Here is a 9571-nt window from a genome sequence, read left to right as displayed (position 1 = left end):
GTGTGTGTGTGTGTGTGTGTGTGTGTGGTCATGCATGTGGCCTAAAGCTCAGAGCAAAGGGATGATGGATGGGGGGGAATGACCTAATGGATTGGAGTTATTATAGGATGGGTCTTTCTCTGTCTGTCCACTTCTTTTCCTGGTTTCCTGCCTTTGCTTTCATCCCCGTTTTGTCTCCCCTCTTTGTCATTTCTCAGGGATCGTGACAGAAGGAATTTATCTGACTCAGCTTTTGTTTATTTCATTAGTGGTTTCTAACTCTGTGTCCTGCGAATGAGGACACTGATGTGATTGAATTACCCCGTCCTCCTCATCCTCTGCACCCCCCGCGTTCCCTCTTCCCTCTGTCTTTTTTGTGTAACGTTGGCACTTTCCCTTCTCTGTGCCAGGGTTCAATGCTGCTGCTGCACTTTCCCTGGTCTTGCATAACTGCGCAGCGGTCGTGTTGCATTGCCTCCTCCATCTCTTCCTCCCCAGGCAGGATGGTCACTGTGGGAAAAGACGGCCCAGAAAACTGACCTTCATTTCAGTATTCTAGGAAGACTAACTGGCTGTGCGTGGAGCTCCGCTCACCACAGGACGGCATCATCAGACCTGTTTGACCTTGAGTAAAGTAGGATGAAGCTGGACCAAAGTTCTTAAATGACCTGAGGATTAATGAGTTTATTTCATTACTTATTGATGGGAGTGTTTCAGCTTTCTGCTGTTCTCAGTCTCATTTACCACACAGGAACGCACAGGTGTTTAAATACAGCGATTCACAGGGTGGAAAGAGTGCAGAGTTTCTCTGAGACTTAAGTGTTTTCTTGGAATTTAAAGAAAGCAAAGAGTGAGGGAGATAAATAGCCTGAAAGAAGTGAGATGAATACATTTCTTTACTCATTAATGATACATAATATAGATTACCAGTGTGTGACAGGATGCCCCAAGTCCATGCAGTGGGGGAAATAATTATTTGATCTCCTGCTGAATTTGTAAGTGTGCTCATTTACAAAGAAATGAACAGTCTCTATTTTTTTATGGGGAAAAAGATCCAGAAAAAAACATGACATAAAAGTTTAAAATTGATTTGCATGTCTTTGAGCGAAAAAAGTATTTGATCCTCAAGCAAAACATGACTTAGCGCTTGGTAGAGAAGCCCTTGTTCGCAAGCACAGGGGTAACATGTTTCTTGTAGTTGGTCACCAGGTTTGTTCATTTCATTCTAAGTGAGCAAACGTACAGATTCACCAGGAGATCAAACACTGATTTCTACCACTGAATTTCATAAGCAGTTGTTTGCATTTGCATTATTTTTATCGTTAACTCGGTTTCCCTTGGTCTTTTCCCATATTGTAGTTGTGTGTCTTATTTTGAAAGAAATATTTACACGTTACCATAGTGACCAGAGAGCATTAAGAGGCAGAGAGGAGATGTTACTCTCAATATGTTGGCACATTTCAGGAGGACGCTGCTAATAAAGCTACACAGATACACAGTGAATTCGCGTTTATTATTATATTTACAAAATACCACAGTTTTTGTCTTGGTCGTATCATTTTATTTAGTTGTATTTATTCGCGACACCTTAAAGGCCGGTCCGTGAAAATATATCTGACATCAAACCGGTCCGTGGTGCAAAAAAAGTTGGAGACCGCTGATTTACAGCCTCCTAGATCCCCTTGTAGTTACCTCTGTAGCTTAAGTTTTTAATTATCTGAGTGAATTTGGGGCAGTTTTAGTCAGTTTTAAAAGGGAAAAAAAAAAATTCTCAGGGCCTAACTATACAAACGGAATATTTTAAATATTTATTTATTTTGGAGAGTTTAACTTAATTGCAGTTGTTGCTGCTAAAGCCAACCAGTGATTAGGATTAGGGGATAATTACTTTTTCATACAGGGCTGTGCAGGTTTGGATTTTTTTTTATTTCTTCCTTAATAATAAACACCTTTATTTAGAAACGGCATCTTGTGTTTACTTGTGTTGTCTTTGTCTAATATTTACATTTTGATGATCTGAAGAAGAAGCTGAAACCAGACAAATGTTCAGCTAAAAGTACATCTGAGATGACTCCATCCTCAACATAGGGTCAGTCACTGGTTTGGATTACTCGCTATGACAAGTGAACATTTTTATTATCTGTTTGTGTTTGCTAAGGCAATTAGAAATGAAAACAGAAGGAAGACTCTTAGCATATAGAGGGTGGGAGCCAGAATGTTTTATTCCTCTCATGGCAAAAGAAACACATGACAGAAAATTCTCGGATTAATCCAATGAAAAATGTGATGTTGGCTTCACTGCTGAAGGTTAATTCATTATTATAGAGTTCTTATTAGATTGCACAGTTTCTAACATGTAGTCATGAATCACAATGCTGTCAGGCATCTGAAATCAATATGTGCCCTTTATTTTTCTACCTTTAGTTCTGAAAACCCTTTCTGACACCAAACTGAAAAATAATAATGACTATAGGACAATGGGACATTGTGATTATTGTGCAACAGGCTCACTATAACAGTGTTCTCAACGAACCTTAAAGAAAGTACTCTTAAAAACTGCAACACAGCCTTTAAGAGTACAACATCAAAAGCGAACAGCATACAACTTGTGTGTTTTGTTTAAAATTACAAATACTCAATAAAATGGTTTCTTCTAGCCACCTTTAATAAGCTTTTCTCTTTATTAAACTGTCATGGTCTCAGTTTTATTCCAGATGATCCTTAATTAACATGAACCTAACAAAATAACCATGCATTACTATATATTTGTCATGGTCCTGGGTCAAGCGACCCAGTGTTTGAGTTTATGTATCTTTTGTACTTCTGTTGTGCCTTAGCTTAGTGCACCTAGTTAATTTCTAGATTGCTGTTTAGTCTTGTTCCTTAGTTGTTTATGTCATCTTCCCCTGTACTAAGTCTCCCTGGTTCATGTGTCACGTCTGCGTGGTTATGTTTAGTTCATGTCATGTCTAATCTCCATGTTTCCTGTTTTACTTTGAAAGTCTGTATTCAATGTCAGTGTATTCAGTTTCACCTCTCCTGTCCTGTCGTTATGGTTCATGTGTGTCAGCTGTGCTCCCATGTGTGACCACTTCCCCTGATCATCCCTCATGTGTATTTAGTCTCTGTGTTTCATGTAGTCTGCGTCGCGTCGTCTGTGTTCCCACCCCCTGTGTTCAGTATCTCCAGCCATAGCCTTTCCATAGTTTATGTCCAGTTTAGGTTTCTGTTGAGTTATACTCTTATGCTGCCCTCACTCTGGTTTGTTCCTTTTCATCAGCCATAATAAAAGGCTCGCTTTTGTTTAACCCACTCCTGTATCTTCGCTTGTGTTCGCACCTGGGTCCACCACACACATTTCCGCACGGTCTGCCTCCGCAGATCTTGACAATATTTTTGTTTCTTGTTTTTACACATTATCAGTATTTGAAGCATCCATCCATTTAACAAAACAGGCAAAGTAAAAAAAAACAAAAAAAACTATAGAAATGCATTTGATAAAGTTTACTGATATCAGAATTCATAGAACATACTCACATGATTTACATACAGTGGCTTGCAAAAATAATCTGCCCCCTTGAACTTTTCCACATTTTGTCACATTACAGCCACAAACATGAATCCATTTTATTGGAATTCCACGTGAAAGACCAACACAAAGTGGTGTACACGTGAGAAGTGGAACGAAAATCATACATGATTCCAAACATTTTTTATAAATAAATAACTGAAAAGTGGGGTGTGCGGTCTAAAGAAAGCTGGGTAGTATGTCATGAGTTCCCTCGGTGGAGTGAAACTCAGCTGTCTGCTCCTTGCTATCTAAAATATAACCGGGCGCTGGCATAAACTCTTGACCGTCTCACACTTTCTTTAATTAGTTTTCTATTTGATGTTTATTCAGCTGTGTGAAAACCCCGGAGGAACCCACCCGAGGGATTAATAAAGTTAAATTTAATTTAATCTAATCTAATAACTTTAATCTTAGCCAAACTGATTTACTCACGAACAAATAAAACACTGAAAAAGCCAAACAATAACATTTTTAAGTTATCAAAGTGACTTATATATCATGTTTAACCCGAGTAGCGAAAGGCCGCGGGGTTTGAAAATGATGTGTCGATCGGCTCAGATATTTGAAGTTTACACAGCTACATTCTCACCTGAAAGCATGTTAAAAGTTATTTTTTCTTTTGCGACCCAGAAAGAGAAATAAGAGTAATATTAAAACTAAGTAGCTGCTGCCATTGTTGGAAACTGGAATTGGCTGGGCCGCTCTATGAATTCTGCAATATGGTTTTTCAATTTTGTTGTCCAGGTGGAAATTCGGGAGAATGGTGGCTCCGGGATTCTCCCGGAAAAATTGGGAGGGTTGGCATGTATGGTTGTGGCAACATCATTAACCTTGTCAAACACCTCAGAGTAAATCATATCACAGAATATGAGGCGTGTATGTTGAGACGAACTGAAGAGGAGGAGAACACTTTGCCTGCCTGCAGGCAAGGTGTTCAAATAGCGCACAACTTCAGTTTTTTTTATTTCTATATGATGAACTCTGCATTATTAAGTGATAAGAACAAGTAATCTGATGTCCTGTAATCATTATGACGCTATAATTTGAGATACAATAAATAAAATACGTTTTTGTATAAAGTATCGGTATCAGATCAGTATCGTCGATACCACCCTGAATATTACTTGGTATCGGATCGGAAAGGAAATCAGTGGTATCACACATCACTAATTGAAGGTAGATGTACAATCTCTAATGCGGGTGTCACCAACATGGTGCCCGCGGACACCAGGTCGCTCGCAAGGACCACATGAGTCGCATGCAAGACTGTATGGCGTTATTTTTGTGACTCTTTTCTGAGTGTATATAAAAATAAAAAAAATTGTAAGTGCAACGTTGCATTTTGAGGAGAAAATTATTTTGAGTGAAGAAAAGTTTAAGTTGAGCGAACTAAATCTCCTCAAAATCCCCTCAGAATAGCAGCACAAAAATAACGCTATAGGCCTGTTCTATAGCGCCACCAGTTGTATCTAATTTATTATTAATCATTATTGATAATGATTAATAATCGGGGTGATCGTGGCTCAAGAGTTGGGCGTTCGCCTTGTAATTGGAAGGTTGCTGGTTCAAGCCCCGGCTTGGACAGTCTCGGTCGTTGTGTCCTTGGGCAAGACACTTCACCCGTTGCCTACTGGTGGTGGTCAGAGGGCCCGGTGGCGCCAATGTTCGGCAGCCTCGCCTCTGTCAGTGGGCCCCAGGGTGGCTGTGGCTACAATGTAGCTTGCCATCACCAGTGTGTGAATGTGTGTGTGTGAATGGGTGGATGACTGGATGTGTAAAGCGCTCTGGGGTCCTTAGGGACTAGTAAAGCGCTATACAAATACAGGCCATTTACCATTATTATTTGTTATTCTTTTTTAAATCACACTCCCGTTGGCGTAAATTTGAAAATGATAAAATTAAAAAAATTAAAAATTAAAAAAAAAGTTTTATATTGAATCAGAACTAGCTGGTCTTGCAGGCCAGTAAAGGTGAGGAGATAATGAAAACATGGGGGGAAAAGAAAGAGAAAAAGAAGAAAGAAACATGTCGTTTTCACAGTGAATGGAAGGACGAGTTCTTGTCTAATTTGCGGGGTGACTGTAGCAATGGCAAAACGGCACAATATGGAGAGACATTTCCGAATGTTTCACACAAGCTAGCATGCTAACAATGGGCCGCACACTACGAGTGGAAAAAGTGCGCGAGTTAAAGGCAGGTTTGAGATGACAGCTGTCATTTTTGCATGAGACCGGTGAAAAACGCCCCAAAAGCAACCGAAGCCTCATTTAGGGCTATACATTTCTTCATTAAGAAAAAGAAGGCATTTTCATACGGGGACGTTTTCAAAGAAGCAATGCAAAGATAATAATTGCAAAAACTGTGTTTAAAGACGAGAAATATGGAACCGATGTAATCTCCACACTCCCATCGTGAAAATCATAAACAGTATCCGCAACAGAGCTAAACAGCAAAGAACATTCAAGAGGAGGAGCTGTTAGCTGAATATGGTGACCTGATACTATACACGATAATCCGATGGTTCAGCAGGGGACGAATTTTGCTTCAGTTTTTGTCACTTTTGGGTGAAATCAAGGAGTTCATGCTGGAGGACATTGAGTGCACACTTGACCTTGCATTTTTAATGGATGTTACTGGGAAACTGAACCATTTGTAACCCAATGGTAAGACTCTTGCTGATGGTAAGTCCTTTAAATGCATTTAAAGCCCAGATGAGAATTTTTTTCTGTGCATTTACAGAAAAAAAAGGTGCTGCACTTTCCCTCTATGCAGATGGTGCTGAAAGACAATGCTTCTGCATCTGAGACTTTTGACAAAGTTGCAGAAAAGTTCTCTCAAGTCATAAACTGACTTGGGCAAGCGTTTGAGAACAGGTTTTGTGACCTTGATCAGCTTGAGCCATGTGTGTCATTTATTTTCAATCATTTCATGAACACGTACACAACATACAATTCTGAGCAACAAAGTGCAATGTTCAGCTTGGATGCTGGACAGGTGGAAATTGAAATTGTAACACTGCAAAATGACGTCCACCTCAAAGCCTATCATGGTGCACCAAACTTTTGGTGCCTTGTTGACACAGAAAAGTACAGTGGTGTATGCACAGCAGCTATAAAGGTTGCCAACCTGTTTGGTTCAACCCGTCTTTGTGAATCAGCCTTTTCTGACATGAGTTTCATCAAGACCAAACAGAGAACACGCCTCTCTGATGCACATCTGCAAGACTCACTCAGAGTTGCAGTGTCAAGTTATACCCCAGATTGCAACACACTGGTGAACAGCATGCAATGCCAGGGTTCCCACTAACAGTCAAAGAAAGCACTACCAGATGTTTTGTATGTTACATAATTGATAATCTGTGCAAACACTGTGAATTGTAGTGCATGATTTGTTAAAAATTGTTTGTGGCAAGTGAAAATGTTGAAGAAGTGATCATTTGAACATGTTTGCAGAGATTTATAGAAATGAAATCAAACATTGATATTTATCTGTTTCCTACCTTGTTAAACCATTGTTTATAATTATGGTGAGAAATCATTAACCTAATCATTATCTCTACATAGATGAACATCATTAATTATTAATGATAACATATAATTAAAGGTAAATTGAGCAAATTTGTTCTCATTAATCAGTATTCAAGAAGTAGCTCTCAGTTTAAAAAAGGTTGATGACCCCTGCTCTAATGCTACCTTTATATGTGTATTTCTGTTTTTTCTGCAAAACTGACATTGTGTTACTTTTGAGACAACATCCTATGACTTTCGTGGCCACCATACAGAATGACTAGCTCTCTCCCTGCACTTTAAAAGTTCTTGGTGACCCTCATGCATCCTGCCTATCCTTCCTTAACCCAGTGGGAATAACAATACAATTGCCTCTGACCACTAATCCATCTATCTCATATCCCCCTCACCTCATCTCAAGCACCTATTTCACATGACCAGGCAACCCTACCTAGCTGTGCCGTTTCACTGCCTGTATCTGTCTGAGCTTTGATTGTCTGCATCTTCTGTTATGTCTCAAGACAGAGTCAACATGAACAGCAACATCTTCACTTGATGTGTCATCTGTCGTGCACAGCATTGGGTCTTCTGGAAAGAGCATCAGCTACAGCCAGTGTTTTTCCAGGTGCATACACAGCTTCAGCTTGAAATGCACTAGTCTCATAAGAAACACAAAATTCAGGTTACTCTTAGCTTTTCAAAGGCTGTCAGTTGAGAGGCATTCCACCTTCATATTGCAGCTTGAATAGAGGTTGGCCCACTGTAGACAGATCTGAAATGAACTTTGGTATATAGTTGACCATTCCAAGAAACCTTGTGGCTGTGGAAATTCCTCAGTGGGATTCCCGGCTCTTTTTAGAGAACCAGCTCGCCAGGTTGTTTTGTTGCTTTAATTAATTTATTATCCCAGAAACTTTATTGTCATTGTCACGAGAACAACGAAATGAAGAATGGTCCCCGATCATTGCATCATCCCTAGCAATATCAAAATATAAATAAAACAATAAAATTCAATAAATAAAATAGATAGAATACTTAAAATACTAATAAGATGTAACAGTAAAACATTCACATACATTCCCACACACATGCTTCAGGCCGTGCATAGATTAACACAAGAGTGGCGTGATGGACATTTTTTTGTAGTATTCAGATGTGTTATTGCAGTTGGATAACAGCTGTGTTTGAGACTATTAGTCCTTGCTCTGATTGCCCTGTACCGTCTGCCTGAGGGCAACAGTTCGAACAGGGAGTGGCCAGGATGTGAGGTGTCTTTTATGATGTTTTGGGCCTTTTTAAAACAGTGGGCATTGTGTAGAACTTCCAGTGTGGGGAGAGGGCAGCCAGTGATCTTTTGGGCGGTGTTAATGATCCCTTGGAGTGCTTTCCTCTGAGCCCCTGTGCAGCTAGTGTACCAAATACATATGCAGTAAGTTAGAACACTCTCAATGGTGGCTCTGTAGAAGGACACCAGCAGTTTCTGTGTGATGTTATTCCTCCTGATAATTCTCAGGAAGTACAGTCTCTGTTGGGCCTTTTTCAGCAGCTCGGAGGTGTTCACACTCCAGGAAAGGTTCTCCTCTATATTGACTCCCAGGAAGCGGAAGCTTGCCACCCTTACTACACAGTCCCCATTTATGAATAGTGGTTGGATCTCTGCCTTTTTCCTTCTGAAATCTATTATGAGTTCTTTGGTTTTTGAAGTGTTGAGGAGGAGGTTATTGGCCTTACACCATGACGTCAGCTGCTCCACCTCGTCTCTGTACGTAGACTCGTCTCCCTTGGAAATGAGCCCCACCACTGTGGTGTCATCTGCAAATTTCACAAAGATGTTGCTGTGGTGGCGAGGAGTGCAGTCGTGTGTGTAGAGAGAGTAGAGCAGTGGACTGAGCACACAGCCCTGGGGTGAGCCAGTGCTGAGACTCAGGGCTGAGGATGTGTGATGGCCAACTCTGACTCTCTGTCTACGGCCCGAGAGGAAGCTGTTGATCCACATGCAGGTGCTGTATGGAAGCCCCAGGTCTTGTAGCTTGGCCACCAGTTTGTGTGGAAGGATGGTGTTAAAAGCTGAGCAGTAATCCACGAAGAGCATCCGCACATAGCTACCATGCTCTTCCAGGTGAGTTAATGCAGCATGGAGTGCTGTGGCTACAGCGTCTTCCGTGGACCGGTTTGCTCTGTAGGCAAACTGGTGTGGATCCAGGCTGCGGGGCAGGGCTGCTGTGATGTGTCTGCGGACCAGCTTCTCAAAGCATTTCATTACCACTGGGGTGAGTGCCACCGGTCTGTAGTCATTCAGGCCGGTGATGTGGGGCTTCTTAGGCAAGGGGACTATGGTGGAGGACTTCAGGCAGAGTGGGACAGTCGCGTGTGCGAGGGATTTGTTGAAGATCCTGGTGAAGATCCCAGCCAGCTGTTCTGCACAATCCCTCAATATTCGACCTGGCACACCATCAGGACCCGCCGCCTTCCTCGGATTAACAGCCTGCAGCATGCGCCTCACCTCGTGCTCTTC

The sequence above is a fragment of the Astatotilapia calliptera genome, chromosome 22 (assembly GCF_900246225.1).
Source record: "Astatotilapia calliptera chromosome 22, fAstCal1.2, whole genome shotgun sequence".
In the NCBI taxonomy this organism is placed as follows: Eukaryota; Metazoa; Chordata; class Actinopteri; order Cichliformes; family Cichlidae; genus Astatotilapia; species Astatotilapia calliptera.
This window is presented reverse-complemented; position numbering follows the sequence as displayed.